Raw genomic sequence first — 21,540 nt, 5'->3', positions numbered from 1 at the left:
AAAACCCTAAAAATATTATGCTGAAAAAAATGTACATACCTTAAGTAAAAATACTTTATTGATGAAATATGCTAACCATCACTTGACAATGCAGGGTTGCCACAAATCTTTAACTTATAAAAACTAACATATCTGCAAAGCACAGTAAAGTGAAACACAATAAAACGAGGCACGCCTCTTTGCATTTTTATGTTATAAAGCAATTTTGATGTTATCAAACTCGTATTGTGTGCCTACACTGGAAAGGCAGCATAGATCTACCATGCCACAGTGAAACCCTTGGAGCCAAAAGTGGATTTAGCATCAGGATTTCCAAATTTTACAAAGTATATCTTATCTAACATCCCAGCAGTGACTGAGTTAGCACTCCATGATTAAACAGCAAATGGCCATATTATGGGATCTTCCCAGGCACTAGTGGTAAAGAACCTGCTTGCTAATTCAGGAGACAAAAAAGAGATGGGTTCCATCCCTGGGTCAGGAAGATCCCCTGGAGGAGGACATGGCAATCCACTCCAGCATTCTTGTCTGGAGAATCCTGTGGACAGAGGAGCCTGGTGGGCTACAGTCCATGGGATCTCAAAGAGTCAGACACGACTGAAGCAACTTAACTCACATGCATGGCTATATTTTGCTCTGAAAATGAATAATATATACATGATATGGGACAAATAAAAACTATACATAATTTCACATTAGTTCAGGTGAGTTTTTGGTGCTAAATAAATCAGATTAGGTCCAGTTCTGTTGTCAAATGAGTTATAAGAACTTTTTGTTTTTAGGAGTTTGGCATTGCAGGTAAGAGTTTTATCATCTATAAGTGAGAGTGCTAACAAGAACTATCACACAGAGTTGTCAGGAAGATTTAAAAGAGTAAATACATACAAATCTGACCCACAGTAAGTGCTTAATAAATATTGGTTATTAATACATTATATCATTTAATGATGCAACCAAACACTTCGTGAAACATACCTTATTTGGGTCATTTGACAGATGAAGAAACAGAAAGCTGGGTGGGTTAAGAACCTGGCCAGAAGTTATACAATGGGAAACTGACAGACAAGGGTTTGAAACTGCAATTCCCGTGTCCTGTGCCTTACACCAGCTCACCTAAATTCTTGAATCCATTCAGGATTCCTTTTGTTAGCTGTTACTCTCTGCTTTCCCTCTTCTAGCACAGAATGTTGGGGGAGGGGGGCTTTATTAATAAAAGCCCAAGAAAATTGAAAAGTGTTTAGGTGCACATTTTATTGCCAGGTTCCCTCTCTCTCCTCTCTCCTTCTCCTTCTTCTTGTTGAAAAGCAAGAGGCGAAAGAACTTGGCACCATTTCCATCATGCAGATCCTTCTGGGTTTCTCAAATGTTGTGAGCCCTGGAAAGCCGGCATTCGTGCTTACCTCCACTCTTCATTAAGGCGGCCGTGGCCGTGAGCTCGAGAAGGCAGACTGCTGGTGCAGTGGGTGGGCGTGCTGAATAACACCCGAACCACAGCTGGGGCTGCCCTTGTCAGAGCGCCAGCCTGCCTTACGCAGTCTGTTCTTGCCTGCTACCTGGCCTTCGCCCATCTGCTGCAGAATTCATAAAGTGCTGAAGATCACAAACATCTGAACCTATTATAGGTAACATACTTCAATTACATTCTGATTGTGGGTTTGGCTTCCCCCAAGCTTGGTGTATAATGGTACAGGGATCAGATTCTCCCCACAAAAAAAGGCGCTAATCTCTAGGTGGTTCTCTGTCTTTGGAGTGTACTTAAGAAGAAGCCATTCTCCTGTATGCTACTTGCTTTGTGTTGTTCAGTTGCCTGGCAAAGAGGACCCACGGGTGTAAAGAAGAGGTGAGAGAGAGCAGACCTAAAGCCCTCTCATAGGAACCTACCGTATTTGTGTATTGATCTGTTGTTTGTGGCCTCTGTTATGGAACAAGTGATTTGTTAGTTGAAATGAACTTCATTCTCCTGAGGGTTATCTGTCCTGGTGATTGGCTTACATCGTTCACAGTGACTGCTTTTCCAAGGACATCAAAGACTGAAAAGCCCATGTGTCCTCAGTCTACTGCTCCCTGCTTTGTCCCTCCAGGAGAGTTCTGGACAGCACTCCTGGGGGAGGGCCTCTGAGCTAGGGTAAACCACATGTTGGTCCAGTTAGAAGCCTGGTAAGGTGAACAGCTCAGACTGTTTGAAACTACTTTTGCTTCTGTATTCCACTGACTTCGCAAAGAAGCTATTGAGAGATACACACCAATGCCCAGCTGAATCAGATTAGGAGCTGAGGCAGAAGGAAAAAAATCAGTGCTGTCCTTATTTGAAATGTTGATATTTTGGACACCATGAAATTTTTGCATTAATTTTGATTTTTCAAAAATATTGCATCAAAACCTGAGTATTGTGTCACTCCTTTAAATTTGGTACCTAGATTTAGCCCCAGTGCACAATCACTGAGGGTGAGGAAATTTTTTGTATTTATGCAACAACTCCTGCCCCTCATTGGTTGAAGGCTGCTCAGGAAACCCCGTGTGCAGAATAGACAGCCGCTGTCAGCATCAGTTACAGTGTCCATCTTGGACCAATCACTGTGGCCAGAGAAGCATGACTGACACTCCTTTCCAGAAACTACATGGTTTGAAGGACCGTATCCTAAAATTATATTCTGAGCCACCCTGTGATCATGAACATCCTCCAGCTTTCTCGTATGTCATGAGCCAGTGCATTTCTATTTTTTCTCTCAAGAAAGTTTAATTTGCATCTTTGTCCCCTGAAACCAAAGTCCTGACTCCTGCAGGTGGATGGCTGAAGACACTGTGGCTCTCCTGGCTTGTTGGGGGCCAGTGCAAAAAAAAGGGTTTGGGGGGCTTGTGGAGGGTTGCTAAGCTTGGAGCATCCCCCAGGCTCTACCTTTTCAACTTGTTGAGGGAGACTAGGGAAAATGGGGGGCTCCAAGCTCACTCACACCAGGCAGGACTAGGAATAGCAATATTCCTAGATTTGCATGGCACTGTTTAGTTCCAAATCATGTTCACTCCTACTTTTCCCCTCACAAAGTCTTGGACGTGCAGGCAAGCCAAGTTATAGGAATCCCATTTCATAGATGAGTACATTGAGGCTTCGAGATCAGTGGCCCATTCACAGCTTAGTGAAACCAATGGGCTTCCCTCTGGCTCAGACGATAAAGAATCCACCTGCAATGCAGGAGACCTGGGTTCGATCCCCGGGTCTGGAAGAGCCCCTGGAGGAGGGCATGGCAACCCACTCCAGTATTGTTGCCTTGAGAATCCCCATGAACAGAGGAGCCTGGAGGGCTGCAGTCCATAGCGTTGCAAAGTATCGGACACGACTGAGCACAGGACAGCTCAGATTCAAACCAACAGAGACCCAGAACAACTGGGCCGGTCTTAAAGCAGAGTATTTTCCTTTTCTTAAGTTAATGCAGACTTTACTTTACTGGTTAATTTCCACGAATTCTGTAAGAAGTAACAAGGGATTGTTAATGCTTCTCATAACAAAGACCTTGTCTTTGTCAACTCCACCTTCACATGTCAGCTCCTGCATGATTCCTGGCAGGTGCTCTGTCCATGTTTATTGAATTGGATCAATACCTAGGAGGAAGAAGCTTAGAAAATTCCCAGTCCTAGGAGATGTTGGGACATTTAGAGGCAAAACTAGAGTAGTAAGAACAGTTGTGAACATTCATTTATTGAACATATACTATGCCATATTCTTGATATACACATCATCTGTTCAGCAGCCATAGGAAATAAATGTTCTTCTCCCAGTTTTGCAGACTTGGAACATGAGGTTCAGAAAGATGAAAAATCTCACTCAGTAGCAGGTCTGGGATGGAAACACAAGTCTAAGGGACTCCCAACCATGTTACTAAACCACACATGCTCTGTCAACTCAGAGGCTATGCTGTCATATTGCAGTTCAGTGTAACAAGCTTGACAGATTGCTCTGGTCTTACTTAAAGTGTTTCTTTCCCCTCCTGCCCTCCAGGAGGTCTCCGGGGTCATTTCATATGTTTGCATACAAAATCTAGTGCAAGAACAGGAGGCAGAAAAGTGCCAGAAGTTCCTGAGTTAGTGCATTTTGGTTGGAGGCATTTTGGGAATGTTTGGAGGAAGGCTATCTAAGAGAGCATGAAATGTGAGTGACTAGGAGAAAGAAAAGGGGGTACAAGAGTCCTTCTGGGGGGTTTATGAGTTATATTCCCATTGGGTCAGTAGACATTACAATTGTTTTTAGCTCATTCCGAAGATTCATCTTTAAATGAAAAATTGCTTGGGACTAAAGCTCATAAGTTAATGGGATGTCATGGGAAGGTGAGCCGAGCTCACCTAGAGGTCTTGAGGCAGAGGCTGGGGATGCTGGTGAGGGGATCCTAGCATTGATATGAGGAGGACTGGACCATCACACCTTTCTGACGGTGTAACTCCGAATCTCCCACCCTAACTGAGTTTGGAGCAGCCTCAACACTTTGCTCACTCCTGCCACATGTTGTTCCTCTCCTGCCTTATCAAACATTAGTCAGTCCCCACCTCCCACCCCATCGTAATTATTTGCAATGATCCGTGATAGACACACAAACAACTCTGCAGCTTGAAATCCCCCCATCTGGCAAATATGAAATTATTCACATTTTTCGTACAGATTTTTCATGAAGCGAGCTGGTGATGAAATGACTCTCAATGCCTTCACCATTTTCCGCTGGGGATCCTACCCTTCCCCTTAATGCGTGTGTGTCTTCATGCCTCAGCTACACTGAGCATTCTCCTGGTCTGTTTATGTTTATTTTGGAAGCAAAATGTGTTTACAAAATCAGTTAAAAAGTGTTAATGATCAGTTTCCAGAATACTAATGTGAATCCAAATTAGTTTCACATGAATCAAGACAAATTAAAAAATGCTATTTGATCATAAACTGTTTTAAATTTGTGTTACAAGTAGCGCAACAAATCTGAATATATCCCTTCTTTTAAAGAGCAGTTTAAAATAACTAATTTGTTGGCATAAAGAAGTTCAGGGCAAAAAATACCCTCTAGGAGGAAAGAAGTCAAATTTTGAGCGTTTACCTGGGGGAAGTTATTGGGGGACATGCACCCCAACTACCCAGAGGAAAAATATTGTTTGTAATTGTCAGAAATAGAATTGATCTATTAAACTTACATGATTTTCATCTGTCTTGTTTGCTATTATTTCTCCTGTGTCACAGTGGTAAAGAATTCGCCAGTGTAGGAGACACAGGAGACCTGAGTTTGATCCCTGGAGGAGGAAATGACAACACACTCCAGTATTCTTGCCAGGAAAAGCCCATGGACAGAGGAGCCTGGAAGAGCCCCATGTCGTGCATGGGGTCCCAAAGAGTCTGACTGACGTGCCTGAGCACACAGCACACACACCTGCTCCTGGGTCTAGAACAGGACTTGGCACATTGTAGCACTCAACAGTATTCCCAGTGTAAATGAGTGAATACAATCAGCTGTTAGATTATAAGATTTAATCCAGGATGTTTTCTTCTCTGAGTCAATATAAACTTTATGAAGCTCATGGCGAAATAGAATAAAAAATTGAGAGCCGTGTCATGGAGAAACTACCAATTCCATATTCAGATAATCTGTCCCCTTCTGGTGCCCCTCTGCCCCTTGCAGTTTACCCAGTAAAATTGCTGCTGGCATTTCAGATAGTCTGAGACACAGGGACTGTATAACTTTGCAGCATCACAACTGCTGCCATCTGAATTTACCCAGCAGTTTTGTCACTGCCCGTAACAGAGATTGAGACCTGTGAGGTCCCCTTGAGCCACTTCTGGGCTGTTAGAAGGCACCTTTTCCAGGCTCAGATGATTTATGGCAGTGTTCCCAGGGTTTCCTGGAGATCTGGTGAGATGAAGACATGAAGGATAAAGCAAGACTGGGCTGCCTACTGGAGAGACTTCCACCCCCTGCCCAAGTATTTCCAGCTTGCTTTGATGTGCATATTGGATTGCAAAGTAAGATTTTGTTTGCTGAAAGTCTTCCGATGCAATTTAATAAAAAGGAGAGGGAGAGTTCAAGATATTTATCAATGAAGTCAAAGGAGCTGGTAAAAGTTGTGGGGAGTGATCCAGATAGAGCTCCCCAAGGAACTGCCTGCCGCTGAGTTAATTATGCATATATTATGTGTACATCTCATGCCTCTGGAGAAACTGTACAGCTTCAGTTGCTCTAGCCATTTTGCAAGAACTCTCTACCTTGGAATACGTTTGCATCACAGACTTGTTTCCAGTTCAGAGGGCCATGTAGAAGAGGTGGAAATTTGACTTCCATGTTGCCCAGTGTTTTCAATGAGCTCCTTTCAGGACTACCAAGGGCTCTCTGTCTCTCGGCCCCCAGAGCAGAATCAGACAAGTTCATTCTTAAGTAACTTCAACAGTGCGTGAGTCTGTGCCTTAAAGCGACAAATAGCCAAGGGATTTGCCAGCTGGGAGGAAATAGTGACTGAGAAGCCTGGGGGATGAGGAGCTCTTCCTGAAAGCCTGGAAACTAGGACCCGCTCCCCACCCTCAACTCATCACCGAGACCCAGGCAGGAGAGACCTAGCTGGATGCCAGAGTGACCCAGCTATCCCTCCACAATGCTATAAGGCCAGTGCAACATAAGGGGAAACAGCTTTGGACGCATGCTCTCTTGGTTCACAGCCCAGCTCCGTACGGGCTCTGTGACCCCGAGGTTCTCCGGTCACCCTTCCGAGCTGTGGTTTTCTTCACCTGTAAAAATGTGGTAAAGATACTTACCTCCTCCAAGGTATTCCAAAAGTTGAAGTTAAGGTCTGAAAAGTTTTTGACACATAAAGAAAAAAGTGAAAGTGAAAGTCACTCAGTTATGTCTGACTCTTTGCGACCCCATGGACTATATGGTCCATGGGATTCTCTAGGCCAGAATACTGGAGTGCATAGCCATTCCCTTCTCCAGGGGATCTTCCCAACCCAGGGATCGAACCCAGGTTTCCCACATTGCAGGTGGGTTTTTTAACAGCTGAGCCACCAGAGAAGCCAAGAATCCTGGAGTGGATAGTCTATCCCTTCTCCAGTGAATCTTCCTGACCCAGGAATTGAACTGGGGCCTCCTGCATTGCAGGAGGATTCTGTACTAGCTGAGCTACCAGGGAATCCCTTTTGACACATAGTGGCTACTCAAAAAATCATAGCTATTACCATTCTATTCTACTGTCTCCACCCTGTTTTGAAAAGACTTATTTCTAGTGGAGCCTACTTTTGATGGGGAGACATTTTGGTTTCCAAGTGAAGTCTAAACTATGTTAGCTATATGGGATATGTGCTTTAAGAAAAAAATGCAGGGAAGAGGGATCAAGAGTGTTGGCAGGAGAGAGTTGACGGGAAGCCCCATTTGTAAGAATGAGAAAGTTTCTTTCTCCAATTCCCACTTCCTACTTCGCCAAAGAGATTTTTTACTTCCAAATAAGTACAGACAAGAAAGGGAAGCAGAATCTGGAAGATATTCATTCACAAATGCTGTCCTGAGGGGACAGGTGGAGTGTGGTCTTGAGTTTAGTCCTAGTGTGTCATTTGCAAAGAGCAATCTTGATTGAGTCACTTTTGACTTTCTTTACCTGTAAATTGGAAATAATGATTTCTACCTCGTGTACATGAGCTTTCTTGTCTGCTGAACTCTTACAATAATAAGCAAGGGTGATTGCCATACACCAATATGATTTGGCCATAGGTATACATGTGTCCCCTCCATTACAATAAAGTAATTATCCTCCAATTAAATAAATTAAATTTAAAAGAAAAAAGTAAGCAAGGGTCAGGGTGTGGCTATGGAAAGTGTTATCCCAGGAGGGGAAACTATAGAAAATAGAAAGGAAACAGTTCACCCCTGCTTCTTCCCACACATACTCTCTTTCTCTCTAAAGTTGTCAGGAGGGATTTCCCTGGTGGCCCAGTGGCTAAGACTCCACGCTCTCAATGCAGGGGGCCCAGGTTGGATCCCTGGTCAGAGAACTAGGTCCCACATGTTGCAACTAAGACTCAGCACAGCAAATAAATAAGAAAAAATAAAGTTGTCGTGAAGCTGTAGGTATTTTTCTCAGAAATGAAAGTCACCCTAAGGCAAAGGGAATGTACTTGCATTGAGATGGTCCAGTAGGAGCCCCTCCATCAGGAATGGCTGACTCACCACATCCCCTAATGGTACTGCCTTGGATTTAATCATGTCTAAATTCTGAGGGTCCGTTGACTGGTTACAAGTTGCTGACAAGTGAATGCTTGGTCCTCAGCTGTATATATTTACTGTACCATATAAATAATAAACACTAATAACTCACTCCATCCCTCACAGTTTCTCCATCCATTTCCTGGCCATTTCTGGACCTTTCATCACATACCAGATTGTCTGGATGACTTTTATTGCTGGCTGCCCATGCAGGGCAAGAAATCATTGTTGTCTCGTAAATAGCTAGCATGGTGGTTTTTTTTCTCCTCTCATTGAAAAGTTACTGCAATTCAACTTAAATTTCCAACAACCAGAGAGTGTTTAAATAAATCATCCTCCATCCATTTGATGAAATTACACGACCATTAAGAATCATGATTTTGAAAGCTATTCAACAATGGGGGGAGGGAAGCATATATCATGTTAGGTGAAAAAAGCAATGCAGAAAATCATATATCCAGCCTGATCCAATTGTGCCCATGCATTTCTATGTATTTATGAGTGCATTAAAGAGATGGAAAGAAAATGCTTGAAATGTTATTTTTGAGTGGGATGGTTCTGGTGATTTTTATTTCTTGCATTTTAAAATTTTTCACAAGGCACTTTTAGAATCTGAAAATAAAGGGTCATTTCTTTATGTAAAATTTTATTTTTAAATAACATTTTAATGAAGTTATTTTAAATTCATTTATTTAATATATTCATTTATTTAAATTCATGTATTTAAATTAATTTATTCTTTGTTTTAAATTTTTCAAGTTATTATATGAATACACATAATAAGAAAAATACTAGCATGGATGTCTATTTGACAGACAGTTGCCAAATGGGGGTGAGATCTGAGGGATGGGTACTTGGCAGCTTCCATGAAATCAGGGTGATAAGGCTGACTCTTGTTTAGAAGCGCCTATTCAAGGTCTTTGTTTTGTTTCCACCCCCCTCAAATATGAAAAATTCTATTCACATACATACACAACCTTACATATACAGACATATGAAGTGTATTTTCTGTGCTCAGATTTACATCCACCTAAGACATTATCCAATGAAAGCTCCATCAGTCACAGAAACTATTGCTGGGGAGGAGGGGGAATTTTATTTAGCTAATTTTTAAACAAATCTCAAACATTCCCCACATCTCCTGAAGCCTCGAGGGAAAATAATCAAGTCAAGCCCCATTGACTAGAAGAATAGTGAAGTGTGGAAAATGATTTCTCAGCGCTCCACGAGACCACAGCTCCATTTAAATAACACGTTCATTATTCAGATGCTCAGGCTTCTTACGGAGGCTGCTGTCCTGCCCCAGGGTTGTGCCAGCTTCTGGGACTCTGCAGCATCCTGGCCTAGCCTCTCACTTGTCCACGACACAGTGCACCACTGCTTGTCACAGCAAAGAGAGATATTAAGTAGTTGTTTTCATTTTACAGATGCAAAGACTGAGTCTCTGATGAATGGTGTCCATTTTTAGGGTCACACAGCCAGCCAGGTATTCTCACACCAAGATCATTGCCATTTCTAATTCCTGAAAATGTCTCAAATGCCAAAACTTTCCTCCACTGGTTCATTGTTAGAAGATGTGATTCTGACCACCTAGACTATGTTAAGATGGATCTTTAAAAACAGGTTGCAAACAAACAAAGGCAATAACAACAATAAGACCAGGAGACAAAATGCTGGGGGACATTAAATAAAATATACAGACAAACAGACAGCGTTTTCTGATTTGGGCAACTTATTTTGAGTACAACCTAACTTCTTGTACCATCAATGTGGGACAGTGTTTAGTGGTAGAGTAAAACAGAAAACATCAGAAATGAACAGAAAGCTAACTTTTTATTGATTACCCACTATATGCTATGCCCTATTCTAAGCACTCTACATGTTTCAACTCATTTTGTCCTTACAGCAATCCTATGATGAAGGCAGTACTATTATCCTCATTTTACAGATGAAAAATCTGAATGACAAGGTCACATAGTCAAACCTGAGAAGATGGAAAAGGAGCTTTGAGCTGTCTAAATGTGAAACAGGGAAAGGCAGACAGAGCTGAGTTTAAACCTCAGCTCAGCCACTTGCTAGCTCTGTGACCCTGGATAATAAACTTAACCTCTCTGAGCTTCAGAGCTCTCATTTGTTATAGAGGGATTGTAAAATCTGGCTCATGTGCTTGGTGTAAGGGTTTGAAGGAATAATGCAGGTAAAACTTCAGTAGCACCTGAGCACTTAGTAGGTGCTCAGTGAATTGCAGTTTGTTTTGGTCTCTTCTTCCACCTCTCACTCTTCACCTCTCGTTCTTTTTTGCTGATCTGTTGATGGTTTTCCATAGGGAAGCAGGCTCATTCATTTCTTCAATAAACATCTCAGTACCAGGCACTCTTCTGGATGCCGGGGACAGAATGCGCACAAGACCAACGCAAACCCTCCTAGACACTCACAGCCCCCCATGGCAACCACCAGCAGGAGGACCCCAGGGGCCAGCACCTTTGCATGGGGTGGGTCTACTTCACTCTTCCCTTTACCTGTCTACTTCCCAACAGCATTTGCATTTATGACCCTCATCTAAGGTGACATCAATCAAAAATTTTCAATGACTGTGGACATTATTGGGTTTACCTTTGGTTGGGCTTTGGTTGCAAAGCTCAGAACCACCAAAGCTTATATTCATCCTTTGCTGAGGATGCTGGAGCCCAAAAACAAACACGAGGCTATCCCAAAAGACTAATAAATTAATTGGCTGTAATAAACTATTATATTAATTTATTCATAAATTTATTCATAAGTCACCTGTCTAACATTTATCCAGTAGAAGGAGACTTACCATTTAGTCAGAGGTTACCAAACAGGGTTCATCTGATGAGTTAATTCTGATCAGAAGGCTGCAGCTGTCTGTGTTGAGAAGGATTCTGAGGCCAAGACTAGTCTCAGTAAAGCCGCAGTGGATTCATGATGTCTGCCATAGACAAAGAAAGGAAACGTGGTGGCTTCTTATTTGCTTCCCTAACAGTACAACCATCACCTTTTTCAAATGAGTCAACTGATTTGCACAAGGTCACACAACTAGTTGGCACTAGAGCAAGATCTAGACCTAAGGTCTCCTAGCTACAGCAGGGAACCCATTCTCTGTCTCACAGGTGCCACCTTCATGCTCTTTCCTTGTGCTGGCAGAGCAGGAAGGCTGGTTCCCAAGGCAACCAGAATCCATGCCTTGTAGGATAGCAACACCGTTCACGCAGAAAGTGCTAAAGTAATCGGGGTAGTGCTTCAGTTATCTTAGGCTGTGTAACAAAGAACTCCAAACACAATGGTTGAAAATCATTAATTATTATCATGAATCTATGAGATAACTGGACTCAGCCTGGTGGTTCTCCTGCTGGTCTGGCTTGGGGATTGCTCACGCAGTTGCCATCAGACAGCAAGTGGGGCTGAAGTTCTGTGGAGACTCAGCTGGGCTGGAATGACTTTCTCACTCACACGTCTAACACCTCATTGCCCTTCTTGTGGGTTCTCTTTCCATGAGAAGTCATCCTCCAGGGCCTCTCCAGGTGAACCCTCTCCAGCTGGGTAACTGGACTTCTTACATGGTAAGAGCACAAAAGTGGAAGCTGCCAAGCTTTCTTAAAGCCAGCAATTAGCACAGTGCCATTCCTATCACATCTTATTGGTAGAAGTGAGTCACAGGTCCAGCTCAGGTTCCAGGGAGGGGTGAGAGAGAACCCACAAGGGTACAAACAGCTAGTCCCCTGGTGACAGGGGCAAGCTTGGGAGACAAGGTAAGACAGGAATGGAAACAAGAGAAACCCAGCCTGGATCTCAGCTGCTCTATCAGGGAGCGGGCCACCCAACACAGTCCCTTCAGGATGCTGACTTCCATCTGCAGAGAGTGATCCAGAGGTGACAAAGTTCAACCATGGGCAACGCCTGTTTCCTTCCTCTGCCTTTTCTCCCCCTCCCCTCCCACACTTCTCTGGGACGTTATTTCTTCTTTGCCTTGTGGTAGAGTTTGAAGGATGGAAAGTCTAACTGGCAATCTGACAGTGATTGGACAATCAGACAGTGGCACTGGACCCAGCTCTTCATTATATTGAAAATCATTGTGACAATCTAAGGGAAACTGTGTGGGATTGTTTGTAATTGATGGAAAATTCCTTTTGCCAAGAGTGGCAGGCCCTTCCCTCTGCACAAAACGGTGTGCTTGCTCCTGGCTCCCTTCCTCTCCAGGGTTCATCAGGTCTCCAGGCTTTTTTCCTTCTCCCTAAGAAATATCCAAATTGGGGACAGGGGAGTGATAATGAATAGTGTTGGTGTCGGAAAGAGATTAGATTATAATTACAAGTTCTTCAAAATAAACTTTCCTGATCTTCCAGGATAGTGAGACTTAAAAAAAAAAAAAAAAAAAGTTAACTAAACTAAGCAAATCAAAGCAGTAAAAAGGAACAGCTTCAGGACATTTAGAAAACACTTTTACTCCATTCATAGATTTGAACCTAAGCAAATCCACTATTTCTAGCACAAGGAATACTTAAATCCCTTGTGCTCATCCTGTATTTGAAATAGTCACAGGTGTATTGTTATTAGAAGTGTGCTGCAAGTGACTTTAAGAAAGAGAAAGGTGTTTGGATTCTAAGATACTGAGTCTTCTGTTTTTACCATGTATTTTTCAAACGAGCAGGTCAATGAGAGAAACGTACTGCCCTCTGTTGGACAGAGTCAGCAAAGTCGTCCCAGAACCTTTAGGAGAAAGCCACCTTTTGGGGGGGTGGTCTATTAACTGAGGCAACACAGGGCTCCCATTAGCATAGCCCAGGTAAAGCAGAAGTTAAAACGTCAGACATGTCCACAAAATAAGATTTGCATTTCTATGCTATACCCTGCTATGGATTTTCAGTTTTAACAAAGAGGAAAATGTCAAACTTTGTAAAATAAAAGTTTTGGGGGAAGATAAGAGTCAATAAATTTGTTAAATTGGAGGAGCCCTGGAGGAGGGCATGGCAACCCACTCCAGTATTCTTGCCTGGAGAATCTCATGGACAGAGGAGCCTGGTGGGCTACAGTCCATGGGGTCGCAGAGTTAGACATGGCTGAAGTGCCTGAACGGCAGCAGATTGGGGAACTGAGACTAGAACTATTTTATTCCTAAGCTCACTCAACACAGAAATGACCCAGCTCACCTCACTAAGATGCTGTGTCCTGTGATTATATTATTACTTTGCTGAGTTTTAGTGAATCAGTCAAACTTCTATGCTTTCCTTCAGCAATATGATAATTTGTTATACTGAAATGATGCTCTCTCCTACAAATACCCATGACTATTATTGTTTTCTACTGCCCAGGTCACCCATAGAACATAAAGAAAAGCAAACCTGGACTTCGCCTCTTCTGGAGGAACAATCAGCTCGAGAACTTTTGAGATTTCAACTCAAGGGAAGAGAAGAGGCTATTTTTGCTTACTCACAGGCAGCCAGAGCTGCTCAGAGCAATACAGATTTGGCTATGTTCTACTTTTTCTTCCTTTCAAAATTAGAGCACCGTTTCCCCAAACACTTGTTACCGTTTAGGTCTTGCTTTAAAAATATTTTGAGAGGAATGGAATTAGATAAAAAAGTGTGAGTGAGGGAAAGGATTACAGAAGAGAAATTTTTCAGTGTGTGAAGGATCTTGACATTTCATAAAGTTGGAAATTGAGAAAAAAGGTAATTCATCATTTTGACTCAGTACATTCCAATTCTAAGAATCTACCCACAGAAAAACTCACAGAATTACCCAAACTTAGCTGCAAAGAGTCCACTGAAGCATTGCTATGATGAAAGCAAAGGAGAAACAACCAAAATATCTTGAATGGGGAGCTGGTAAATGACATGGAATTTACACAGTGGAATACTATGCAGACACTAAAACAGCAATGAAGTTCTCTCTGGGCTGATGTGAAAATATTACCATGATAGGATAAATTATATTAACTTTGTGAATAACACAAGTTGCAGAACAGAAGTACTGTCTGTTTCTCATTTTTGTAAGTAAAATTATATTGTTATTATAGTTTATTGCTTAAAAATAAACCTAGAAGAATAGACATCTATTAACAAAGAAATTCTCCAGGGGTTGGGATTTTAAATGGTTGTTATTTCTTAATCAACCCATATGCTTGGGCATTTTTAACCATTGACATATGGCTAACTGTTCTTATCAAAAAATACAGTTAATTTTTTAAAACCTGGATAGGTAGGTTTTCCTTTCGGCAGAAGACTGTCAGAAGCTACCCATTCATGCGTAGGAAGCTCTTCCTGTTAGGGTGCTAATGATGGAGTTAAATTGCTCAAGCAAATCACAAAAAGATAATTAGATGAAATATAAGATGGAAATACAAGATGTAAATACTTGGTGTCGACATATAACAGGTGCTCAATAAACGTTTGCTGAATACTGGAATAAATGAATGAAAGCAGAACTGTTTTCTATTGTGCACTTTTTATTTGCTACCTGTTTTTTTTTAATTATCTATAATCAAACGTGTTCCTTGTGAATAATATCGCCAACAGATTTCTCTGTTTACGGAATTCCTTTTTTTTTCTCTTATACATCTTCAGAAACTAAAATGCTCACGTGGGGGGAGGGGAATGGGCCATTAAAAAAAAACAAGGTTTTGACATGAGGGAAAAGGGATTTTCACAAACCACCAAAGTGCTACTTCTCTTGGAAGAAATGCACCCTGGATTTTTTCCAGCTGAATTCTGCAACAAAACCCAAGGAAAATGAACATTAATCTTTTATGAACTAAGCCCCCGAAAGAACAGGCTTTGAGCTCAACCCTAATTAGGTTGCATCTCAATACAGAGAATCCTTAACGAATAAGGACACATAACAACATCGGCAAGCTCTCTGCTGGGACTGGCTCAGAAATGAAGGGGCCGCCCAGGCCACTCTCAACTGCCCTCGTGCATTAGGGATACCCGACTTTACCTGGAATATGCACGGTCATCTTGGATAGGAAGCAAATGGAATTTCCTCTAACTGAAACTCTTGGCCACCTGGCTACCTCCATGGCCATCTGGGGTCTGTGGATAAATGAGAAGAGAAAGGGCAAGAAGCAGGGCTTGTAGTGTGAGTTTAGCAAGTCAAGAAGGTTTCTTCGTGCCCAGCAGAGCAGCCCACATTGGCTGTGCTCAAAAACGAGATAACCTACAGATGTGTTAGGTACTTGGGTGTGAGGCAGAGCGCAGTAGTTTCTGAAACCCAGGTTCAAATCTCAGTGCGGCCCCTTTCTCCTCCTGAGGTCTCGAACAGGTTACCTCGCCTCTCTGAGCCATTGTTTCCTCATCTGTAAAATGGGAATCAATGTACAGAATGGTTGGGAGGATTAAATGAAATGAACTAATCAGCTCTCAGCTTGTTAGTTGCTAAGACAAACCTTATTTTTCCAACCACAGCCTCCCCCACCCCCCTTCTATGCTACAGCTTCCCCATTCTCTCTGAAAAACCAGTGTAAGGTGAATGTAAAGATCCCCACATTACAGTCAAGGAACCTGGAAGTCGGCAAAGTGAGGTCCTTGGTGCAAAGTGAGAGAACAAGGGAATGTCAAGACTAAGATTTCTGCTCAAGTCCTCCCAGGTGGCGCTAATGGTAAAGAACCCACCTGCCAAGGCAGGAGACAAGAGATGCAGGTTTGGTCCCTGGGTCGGGAAGATCCCCTGGAGGAGGGCACAGCAACCCACCCCAGTATTCTCGCCTGCAGAATCCCATGGACAGGGGAAGTTGGCGGGCTACAGTCCAGAGGGTCTCCTAGAGTTGGACACAACTGAAGTGACTTAGCACTCACGCTCTACCTATCCCAAATCATATGCTGAATGAAGGAATGTGACTCGGGCTGTCAAAGACAGAAGAATTACTGATGTTTGACATCTCAGAGAACTCTGGATCCCAGGACCCCATGCATGCTCCAAGGTCACCAGAGAGAGACCTCAGGATGGGCTGAGACTGGGCTGTTTGAATGGAGGGGTCAGGATTCCCCGTCCCATGAAGCAATAGTCATGGTTCCAATATCCTCCCCAGTTTTCCTTAGGAGCCGTTGCCACTCCACCCACCCTGCCAGAACTTAGCTTCCCCCACAGTGGACATGGGCTTCCTCATCAATCCCCTGATGGCATTTATTTGGCTTATAATAAACAATAAACTCCTTGCCACCGACATTGCTGTCCCACTTTGTCCAGTATCTCTCTGCTGCCCAAGAATGCCTGATCTGATTACCGTAATTAACAGGTACCTTGCTAGAAAGCTGAGCCAAAATCAGAACTCTTGGGTGAAGAAGATTTGCCAAGGGTTACAATGCATGAGAATTGGAGTGGATAGAACTTGGCACCTGAAACCTCTTCCCTCCACGTAGAACTTACTCTAGAAACTCATTAACTCTAAGAGTGTAGTCACATTTTCGGAAGAAGCTGCAGACCGGGAATCCATTTGGATTTTTACAATCCTGTTCTTTCAACTGCCAGCCCCATAGTGTTTTCCCCTCCTCTTCTTATTGCCAAAAATTGTTGCATTACGTACTGTGTGTGCTAAGTCACTTCAGTTGTGCTTGACTCTTTGGGACACTGTGGACTAGCCCACCAGGCTCCTCTGTCCATGGGATTCTGCAAGCGAGAATCCTGGAGTGCGTTGCCATGCCCTCAACCAGGGGATCTTCCTGACCCTGGGATCGAACCTTCATCTCCTGTGGCTTCTGAATTGCAGATAGATTCTTTACTGCTGAGCCACCAGGGGATGCCCATATTATGTAATACTATGACTATTTATTGTAAGGTATTTTCATTATATTTCTGTTAGCTAATGTTCTTGTGCATCTACTGTGTCCAACACTGTTCTAAATATTTTACACCCTACATCTTATCTAAGCCTCACAAACAATTTGGAAAATGGTAATAGCATATTTATCTCTATTTTGTAGATGTGGACAGTAAGCTCAGAGCATTAACCATTTTGGGTGTCCCTTATATGAGAGCCTCTGGCCTAAGCACTTTGGTGATCTAGAAGGCGAGAGATGACATGCAGCCAGGAGAATCAACGTGAGAAGGTGGGAACAGAACTGGTTTGAGAAGAGCAGGAGGGAATATGGGAGAAAAGTTTTCGAGGCAGAGGGAATAGCATGAGGGACAGCTCAGAGACAGGAACGTTCAGACGGCAATGAGTACTACAGTGCCCGGCATATAGAAACTCTGCGAACTCGGTGTTAAATTGCTAGCTTGACCTTGAAAAATGGGTCTTGCTCAGATGACCACACGCAATCTAGAAGCAGCTGCATGAGGGGAAGAAAGGGGCAAAAGCCCCTGCTATATGTGCCAGCCATTCATCTAATTTTCCAAACAATCCAGTGAAGGAGCTTTCATGTCTCCACTTTACAGGCAAGAAAACAGAGTCTCAGAGAAATGGCTTGTCTAAGAAAGGTCAAAAGGCTAGAAAGCGGTAGAATGTGTCAGACCCAGCTCTGCCTGGCTCCATGGCCCTTGATCCATCCTCCACACCAGGCTGAAGAAGGAGGGCCTGTCTCTCACTGCTGGGTTTCAGGATTTCCTTTCTGGGTGGGCATGGAGTCTGGCACAGACCAGCCTCGATTGGTGACACCGTCTCCTTTAAGAAGTGAAGGATTTCCACCCTCTTGGCGTTTTCTGCATGAGATGCAGCAGTGTCAAGGCTCTGGCACCCCTCATGGTGAGGGAGAAGGCTACAAGACGCCTTTGGGCAGGAGAGGGAGCACCCAGCTTGGAAGCGCAGCTGAAATCAGCAGGGGAAGCTGTGTGATGGCAAGCGAAGCCCCAGATGGGGCCTCCAATGAGATCACCCCCAGCCTCTCCGGCTGCCAAGGCAACAGCTGCTCCCAACATATTGGCCGGCGAGTATTTCAGATCCACACCCCCAAATCCAGATGTGTTTGTGTCATGAACTCTATGCACTCTGCTAGAAATTACTGAGGTCTGAAAAAGGAAATTAAGTACTCATTCAGGCACACACGGACCAGTGACCTGAAATATTCTGTGCACATCCAAGGTTTGGGGTGCTCACATTTGGGATCCTGAACACCAGCTTCCACCCATCTATTGGCCTACCTTACCCTCACCAGAGGTCATATGTAAAGCGATTGATGTTTGCTTTCAACTGAGTGCCAGTGAAAAGTTTATGAACATGGAAATTGGCCTTTGTACGATGGCCAGACCCCGCTTTGTTTTTAATTATTAGCAGCTTGGTTAGAACATCAGCGCAGCCCTGCACTTCCAACAACAGAGAAATCACAGATCAAGTCAACTTAAGGAGCACTGCCTTTCAGCCCTGGCTACACGTACATGTCACTTGAGGAGCTTTGAAAATGCCAGTGATTCAGCACCAGTGGGAAGGTCTGGACATGGGGCCCCCAAATCTGTTTTTTATTCCAAGTTTCCCAGTTGATTTCATGCCACAGCTAATGCTGATGACCTCTACTGTGCAATATACCCTCCTGGACGGCTGCAAGGCAATCAAAACCAGGGTGGGGAGATGGCAGTGGGGACGTGTAGTGGTCAAAGGCATTACCTTTACCTCAGACAGTAGCAGGTAGCTCAACTTTTTCACAGACTAACGTGTCACTCTGGATCATCTGTATGAGCCTGTCTCCACATCTTTCAGTGGGGATAATGATATTAACACTTGATTGGGCTTGTGTGCATGCATGCTCAGTCGTGTCTGACTCTTTGCAATCCCATAGACTGTAGCCCACCAGGCTTCTCTGTCCATGGGATTCTCCCGGCAAAAATACTGGAGTGGGTTGCCATTTCCTCCTCCAGGGATCTCTCCATCCCAGGGATCAAACTCACCATCTCCTGTGTCTCCTGCATTGCAGGCAGATTCTTAACTATTAGTGCCACCTGAGAAGCCTCTGATTTGGCTTAAGGATGATTAAATATGAAAATTTTGGTGTAAAGTGCTCTGCACAGCACCTGAGAGGTTGTAGGGATCCAACCAATGGTAACCATTACTGTGGGCTTCCCAGGTAGCACCAGTGGTAGAGAACTCACCTGCCAATTCAGGAGACATAGAGACGTGGGTTCGATCCCTGGGTCAGGAAGATCCCCTGAAGGAGGGCGTGGCAACCCACTCCAGTATTCTTGCCTGGAGAATCCCATGGACAGAGGAGCCCGACGAGCTACAGTCCACAGGGTCACAAAGAGTTGGACACGACTGAAGGGACTTCACACGCATGCAACCATTGCTGTTCCTGCCACTAGAGGAGAGTGTCTGAAAAACAGTCCTAGAGAAGAACACTCCATGGGAGGGTGGTCACATTTCTGAAAACACAGACAGGAAGAGCTGAGAGAAACCCAAATTAATCACCACAAGCTCAGCCTGAACTTTCTGCTCACCTTAAGCAATGTCTCAGACACTAACTTATGAAAGTTGTGAGTGGCAGGACCTTGAAGCTGTCTCCATGCCTTTTCTAGCATCCTGCTGCTGCTGCTGCTGCTAAGTCGCTGCAGTCGTGTCTGACTCTGTGCGACCCCATAGACGGCAGCCCACCAGGCTCCGCTGTCCCTGGGATTCTCCAGGCAAGAACACTGGAGTGGGTTGCCATTTCCTTCTCCAATGCAGGAAAGTGAAAAGTGAAAGTGAAGTCGCTCAGTCGTGTCCGACTCTTAGTGACCCCGTGGACTGCAGCCCACCAGGCTCCTCCGTCCATGGGATTTTCCAGGCAAGAGGACTGGAGTGGGGTGCCATTGTCTTCTCCTTCTAGCATCCCAAGAAAAGCTGAAATCCCACAAGTCCTCTAAAAAGTCACTTCTGGCAACACTCACCACTCCCTAATTGACCATGCTAAATATTATCCCTGATGCCCCCAAAATGAGCTCTTATCTGATGGTGGCTTGGTAAATATTATGAAAGTTGTGGTTTTATTACCACAAAAATATCAATGCTAACTTTCTCATTTATGTAAGAAGTAGCCAGAAAATCTCAGTGGTGAGAGCTCGAAAGTAATTACATCCTTATTATTTAGAAGTTTGGCCAGATGTCAAGGAAGTTTATAGTCAAACCACTACTTTGGTGGTGTTTTGTCCCCCAGAGTAATCCAAAAATTAATGTACCAGAAGGAAATAATATGTTTTTCATAGTATGCTGTGAGAGCCGAGGCTTTGCTCTTAGAAGGACTACCATGGAAATTCCTTAATCAATATGGAGAAATAGTACACTGGGGAGTACTTTTTGACTTAGGGTAATATTTTTAGTCAGTGATATTTCTGAAATGGCAGGAAGCTCAGAAAAAAATTGGAAAGATACTCTATGTCCCTATATGTGTGTCTATATTTAGAGAGAGGGAGACGATAGAGACACAGATAAACAGAGATATAAACAAACATATATCCATACCAAAAATTAACATGCTGATATCAAAAAGAATAAATTGCTCCAGAACTCACCGCAGCAGCCTTCTATTGTGTAATTGAATAAAACCTCTGGGAGACAGAAGAAAGTCGGGTCTGTTCAAGTCCACTTTGACATACTTGGTGGACTGAGCCCAGTAGAGAAGGATTGACCAGGTGGTTCTGGAGATGACCCAGGTGATAGTAATTTCCAGAATCTTTGGGATCCCCAGTAAATTGGACAAGATCTCTCTTGCCTGCAAAGATGACCTTTTGACCAGCAAGGCCAGAGGCTTGGTGGGATTTCAGCTAAGCTCAAGCAGCTTGACTTGCTTTACCCACATCAGCTTGGTTATTTGTCCACAATCTGTCGTAACATTTGATACACAGAAATGCAGGCTTTCTTCAAAGATTTATCTTGTATTTTCAAATATTTGACAAGCTACTTCAAAACAATGTTGTACGCAAGAGATGTCCACACCTTTCTTTTTCTTAATGAAGTGTTAGAAACAACCAAAATCTAAGAGATTTCTGTTAAAAAAAATATAGGCCTTTAAAACATTAATACTGAATGGTGTTCATCAAGTAGAAAAGAAGTGCTTCATAGAAGAGCATAGTTTCTTCTCTCCCCCTCTCTTTTTCTCTTGCTTTTTAACCTCATATATAGAGTATTTCCCATTTATATTGAAATCTATATAGTTTCAGTATATCTACATTTGCTTAAAAGTTCTAGAAGAATGATAGGAACCAGTCTTCAAAGGAATCTTCATCATGGAGAGATTTTCATTTACTTCATATTGCTTAATTTTTCACAGTGTACAGTGCATTTTCAAGAATAATTTTTAGACAGCCGAAAATTTTTAAAAGAACAAAATGAAAAAGAATTTTTCATGTGCAGTCTTCCATTCCATCAGCTGAGGAACCATGAAGGAGACTAAAGACAACAAACCCAGAA

Source organism: Odocoileus virginianus, chromosome 10, assembly GCF_023699985.2.
Source record: "Odocoileus virginianus isolate 20LAN1187 ecotype Illinois chromosome 10, Ovbor_1.2, whole genome shotgun sequence".
In the NCBI taxonomy this organism is placed as follows: domain Eukaryota; kingdom Metazoa; phylum Chordata; class Mammalia; order Artiodactyla; family Cervidae; genus Odocoileus; species Odocoileus virginianus.
This window is presented reverse-complemented; position numbering follows the sequence as displayed.